The sequence below is a fragment of the Homalodisca vitripennis genome, chromosome 8 (assembly GCF_021130785.1).
Source record: "Homalodisca vitripennis isolate AUS2020 chromosome 8, UT_GWSS_2.1, whole genome shotgun sequence".
Classification (NCBI taxonomy): domain Eukaryota; kingdom Metazoa; phylum Arthropoda; class Insecta; order Hemiptera; family Cicadellidae; genus Homalodisca; species Homalodisca vitripennis.
The window spans coordinates 67,703,046-67,709,045 of record NC_060214.1 but is presented as its reverse complement, the minus strand read 5'-3'; the positions used below and the strand labels follow the sequence as shown (position 1 = coordinate 67,709,045).

Below are 6,000 nucleotides of genomic sequence, written 5' to 3'. Positions count from 1 at the left end.
CGAGATGAAAGTGTGGAGTACAGTGTTTGAAACTCGAGATCAGGTTATTTAATACGGGGTGTCCAAATATTATTTGACGACACTTCACCAGAAAATTGTTTTTGCAAAAATATAATTTAGGCCTCTCTTATTTTTATCCAGTTTGGTGATAGTAGTATGGTAATAATTACAGTCTATGTCTGTGTGTCCCTATAAATATAATATGTACGGTATATATTTTTTCATTTACTATTACATAAATTATACGTATAGCCTAGTTATTACTAAAAATCCTACATAACAACTTTCAAACACTAACGAAATAGGCCTAAATAAACCAGTACATGTTATAGATTGAAGATAGTATAACATATAACACCGAGCCGCAAAAGATAATTAAAAGTAGTCACTCAACAAAGGTATTTTACATTAAAAACTTCAGCCAAAATGGTCGAAACCGCAGGCTTGCCTAGAAATCTTATTAGGCAATACAGGGTTGTTCAGGCTGTAAAGAATAATTATGTTTTGTATTATGTAATGTACTGTTTACGTATCCGTCAAATAAAAAACTTAATATATTTCAATGTTTACACATCCACTATGTCAACAATGAAAAATACATGCAAAATGTCTCAAACATTCTTTTTACAGATTCCTGCAAGTTGCTAGATTCTTCTATATTTTATACTATTTATACCATGTGGCGGGTCTTTTTCGTTTAAGGGCCAGCACAAAAGACCCTAGCTTGCCTATTCAAAACTCAGATCACGCGATGCTTGCCCGCTGCGCAGCGCTTTGCACTGCTTGCTCTTTTAGAAAAAAAAATTAACTCGAGCTTGCAAAGTCCAAGCCCAGATCAACTCACCACGCTTTATTGAACAAGAAAAACTAAGTATAACTCACAGAACTAATGGAGGTTTCATTACAGGCAAAAGATAAGCGGCGCGCGTTTATCACTGATAAGATAAGACGAGTTTACACTAGAAGTAATACCTGGACTACTGCCCTAAGAATTAATAACACCAAAAAAACGATTAAATGCAATGTCAGTCAGGTATAGTATGTTTGTAAGGTGCTGGCCCCATGTGGCAAACAACAACAGGCATCGCCCAAAATACGTTTGTTTCAAATCGTCACGTTATAATAATTTATTTCTTTGTTTCGACAGGGGGGAAGCGATTGCCCCCCCCGCTCCTCGCTGGGTACGCCTATGGTTGAAACATTTCAATGCTGCATTACTAGTATCTTACCTTCGAAATTTCAACAATAATAGGCCCACCTTATATAAAAAAATAATGTTGATTCATTATAAGATTACTTTTTAAACTTCATCCCTAAAATTACAGAGTTAATAATTTGTATATGGTTTGTCTAGATTATATTATCTGCTAAACACATTTGGGGAAGACCTAGGCTAATAATAATGGTCAAATACTAACTGAGGTAACTGCAAAAGACGTAGCTGTTGGTTATACTTCTGTGAATTATAAATCAATACACAACAATGCCGGAATATTATCCAAGTAATTCAGTTAAAAATTTAAGTTAAAATATTTTTTAATTTAATATTAAAGTACGACTGGGTGGTATTATAGTTATTAAGGGATTTTATACATAAATAACTAAAGTATGTTCTTAGTTTTTCCTTCGTTACTAAGTCCGTTATACAATCATATTTATTAGACTTTCAAACCCTTGATGATTAAACCACACGTAATAAATCCATTTAAAGTAAAATTACTCGAACTTGAGCAAACGATCAAACCCCAAGTTTTCATAATCAAAGTAGAATTTGTACAATCAGTATCTTCTCTTTCCATAGTCATCATCTTTGTCAATTTAGCAGCACAGAACTACTGTATGTTGGCACGACTTTTTATTTTACTTTTCCATTTTTAAAACGTCCTAAACATTTGCAGTTTTACACACGAAACAGATTGTTATTATATTATCATGTTTAAATTTTGTATGTAGAAAATGAAACTGGTAATAAAACGGATCACAGAGAAACTGACTTTGTACGCTCAATTCCAATCACGATCACTAACTTCCTTTGCATGAACTACTAGCAACTAATCCAACCTCGGTGTAAACCATCAGCAGCTACAATCACTATTGTATCTGTGAGTGTGCGACGTAGTTACTGGAAGAGGCGGCCAGATCGAAGCAGCTGTGGGACCTGCGCGCCAGGGCTGCGCACTCGTCCACTTCAGTAATCGCGTCGACTGCAGTCTAGGCAGACGAAACAAAACCATTCTGGTTGTGCTGTTCGCTGGTGGTTGGTGCGTAGTGACTTTGTACTGTCAAAGATTCAGACGCAGATCAGCAATCTTGTTTGTAACACATCCGTAACAAGAGCAACACTGCAAGGAGTGGATAATTCCGTATTCCTTCGTGGAGGTTAGTTTTAGGCCTATCAGAAATGTCATTGTCTCACTAGCAGAATTTTCGCCAATAACTTCCTTATTGGTTCTGGACAACCTGAAATATGTTAATTTTGACGGAATGACATCTCGTTGACAGATAATGTGCAATGTATTTAGAAAAGTCTGTATTGATTTTCACCAGGTCGGACTTGACCTAGAACTTTGCAGCGTAGTTGGGTTTCTTTGTGTGCTGATCGCGAACTAAGGATTTATTGTGCTACAGATGTATTAAGTGTCGACTAACATGTCAACACTTGCATGAAATCAAACAAGAATCGACTTGACGAGCTCGTCCAGTTAAATTATTACACAATTTCGCTGTTTTCTTTGTCTGCGAGTTGTTGTTTTGGCAATCAGCTGGCAGGGAGGTCGTGGGAGGGGGAGTGGAAGGGGGTCGCTTGACAACAGTGGACGGGCTTCGCCAGAGCTAAAACTAAACCAGAATAAGTTAGTTATTTTACGTCATTCAATTCTTTTGGTTTCAGAATATGTTCAACGAATTTAATTGAGAAATTAGTAAGAATTGAATTCAACAAAATATCATATAGAAACAAATAACGAAGTAACAATTACATTTGAGTTAAGATTAAGTGTGTGTACACAATTTTAGCTGTATACAATGTCATTACAATATTTAATTTTTCTCAAGATAACTACATCAACATTAACATAGTGTAAAAAGACCTGTATGGGATCTTTTAATATATTATTATAACGAATATACTTCTTTTTCTAAACATTACTATGGTTTCTGTTACCACGTAGCATAAATCAATATGGCTATTTAAATACCATGTTTCTTATTGCACACTCCAACCTTTATCATTTAAACATGCCAAAAATGAAATTAAAATAAATACTTTCCACGTCTGGGTAGTTAAGAGCAAGCACCAAATTTAAACAATATCTGAGACTGTCATGTTTCTATAAATCCATATACTGTACAAACAACTGTACTTGTTCACAAGACCAACTGTATATTATGTGGTATAACTCTTTACATATTTAAGTTTGGACCATTGTTGTAGACCTAAGATAGTTAATTATCTTTCTAAATTCATAATTCGTACCATAGATATGACTAAAAACATTGTTGTCATATAGTTGGTTCAGTTTTTAATTGAATTGTTTTTAATTGTAACTTGTTTTAGAATTTTAACTTAAAACTCAGTGTAAAACATGTATGTCACATTACCTGACATTATGCCATATCGATTTCCATGCCACTTTTGTGCTGTACGAAAACCAAAACATTTGATCAAGATTCCAAATCAGCCTCTGAGTTCATTATAATATGACATAAATGCTGTAACACTTTTTGAATACATTCATAATGGAATCAGTTTTGATTATTTAACATTCAATATGGTCAAGTATGGAATAGTTAACATGTAAAATATACGACAAACTTCATTTAATTTAGAATTAATAATGAAATCAAAGACCACGATTTTCGTTCCTGAAGGAAAGCTTTCTTCGTTACTTCTCAGTTAACAATGTTCATTGTATAAATTTCTGTTCGCTGTATGTAGTTAGCCATTAATTTGACGTTCGCAGGAATTGAAATGCCATGCTTAAACTCAGCGAGATTCGCTCCTGAAATTGATTGGACAACCCATTTGAATTGAGGCCACCGTGTTATTTCCTCACCTTGATATATTACGTACTAAAGTTTGTGGAAATTAGAACGACGAGTTGCGCAGACCCATGGGAGCGATCTCACAGCTCAAGCTCCGATACCGATGCAGACGCCATTGTTAAGGAAACTAAAGGCGAAGATAGGGTATCTGCGAGGAACGTTATCCGATAATTGTTGCCACTTAACGAGTTACGTAGACGTAAAAGAAACAAAGAGATCGGATTTTTATTAGTATAATTAAACGTTATTGGGTCCACCAAATGGGTTGATAAAAAGTTCTTAAGGTAGGATATGAAATTCATCTTAACAGAACGGACGGTTCCTATGTAAGAAAAAGTAGATATCAAAATTATGAAATATTTTCAACTCTATTTTGGATATAGAGCGAATGTTTGAACAATGAAGTCTGTTTTGGATGGAGAGCGAATGTTTGAACAATGAACTCTCTTTTGGATTGAGAGTGAATGTTTGAACATTTTCAATTGTACAAATGTGTCAAATATTCAGCGATGTACGGTATCTTCGGACTTGGGTATGACTTCCTTACCAAGAGTCAGTTTTGTACGAGTAGATAAGAACGCCGGACCGCAATTAATTTGTTAAACTAATGTGCAATAACTGTCCACCTATGACACATGTACCAGTAGTTAACACCATTGCTGGTCTGTACTGAGTGAGACCCACTACGGTCACTGTGATTGTGTGCCATAAGGCGTTTGACGCTGCCACTGAATGCAAAATATATAAGAAACCCAATTCCATCGAGTTCTGTTTTGAAAGTATTGTGAGAATCTTTGCAAATTCGACTGTGGCCATGGAAATCAGAGGAAGGTTATAAGGAGATCTACTTATTATGTTTGTTTTATAAAATGTTAGGAACTTGCAATCATGTTTTGTCAAAATGCGAAAAAAGCGTGGTTTTTTTCTAAACCTTTTGATCAAATTGATGGGCTTCCACCTTAAGAAATGGTTTCCTATCCACCAAAAGCAACAATGAAGACAGTGGCTATACAGGATGTGGGATGTGGAGATGAGGGAAGTGCGAGGTCGGAAGTGCTCGGCTGGGAAGCCCAGGTCTGCGGCACGGTTGGCGGTCAGCGCTCGGCCCGGGCCGGTCACTCAACTCCTGGCGTGAGGCAGGTCGAAAACCTTCTTTGTTCTCTCGTCTCTGGCAGTTTTTGCAATTACTCTTGCCCTACTCCCCGGCCCCGCTCGCGCCGCATCCTCCTCGCCCGGTACCTGCCGTGACCCTGATCGTGATCGTGATGCTCTCGAGGGACACGGAACGGTTTGCTCTACAGCCTGTCTATTGTTGTGAACTTCTAGAAAATAGAGTTCAGTGTAGGTTAAGGAAACCCACTTGTTTGATCTGAAGCCTATACTAACTTCCATACTACAGATTTGTATCTACCAGTTGTTTACGCGTCCCTTTCACGCACCCCAACAGTCCCAACCTTTGTACCTGTCTTCCTTTAGTCTTCCAGCTGGTGCCATGCCATACAGAAACTCTTAGGAAAAGTTTAACGTATTGAAAACGTTTTATAAGTATGTTATTTCCATGGAACATAAATAATATGAGTGTGTTCTCTGGAAACTGTTTGGCATGGTTGTCACGTGTAAAAGCAGTGTAATGAATATGTAACTTTTAAAAGTTCATTCAATAGTATTACATATATATATATATATATATATATATATATATATATAAATATATAAATGCGAATGTTTGTTTGTAGGTTCCGTTGTAACTCTGGAACCAATGCACGAAACATCGTGAAATTTTGTACAGTGATTCTACACGTTCCTGGAAGTAACATAGGCATACTTTTAGAGATTTTAATAGTTTATTTCATTAATTTTTTTAATTATAAATTGTTGTTGATGTTGGTGTGTTTTAAATTGGATCCGACAGACTGCGCTACGACACGTAATACAAAGCGAACTGATACTTAACAG

At 36.2% G+C, this 6,000-nt stretch overlaps 1 protein-coding gene across 1 annotated transcript in view; it reads left to right on the top strand.

Moving 5' to 3' along the window:
• The first annotated feature begins 2,184 nt into the window (after window positions 1-2,184).
• LOC124367668 (protein yippee-like 2) overlaps window positions 2,185-6,000 on the top strand; it is a 231,823-nt gene continuing 228,007 nt past the window's right edge. The window contains exon 1 of the mRNA XM_046824675.1: window positions 2,185-2,379. The gene's annotated coding sequence lies outside the window, so the exon portion shown is untranslated. The remainder of the gene's footprint in view (window positions 2,380-6,000) is intronic.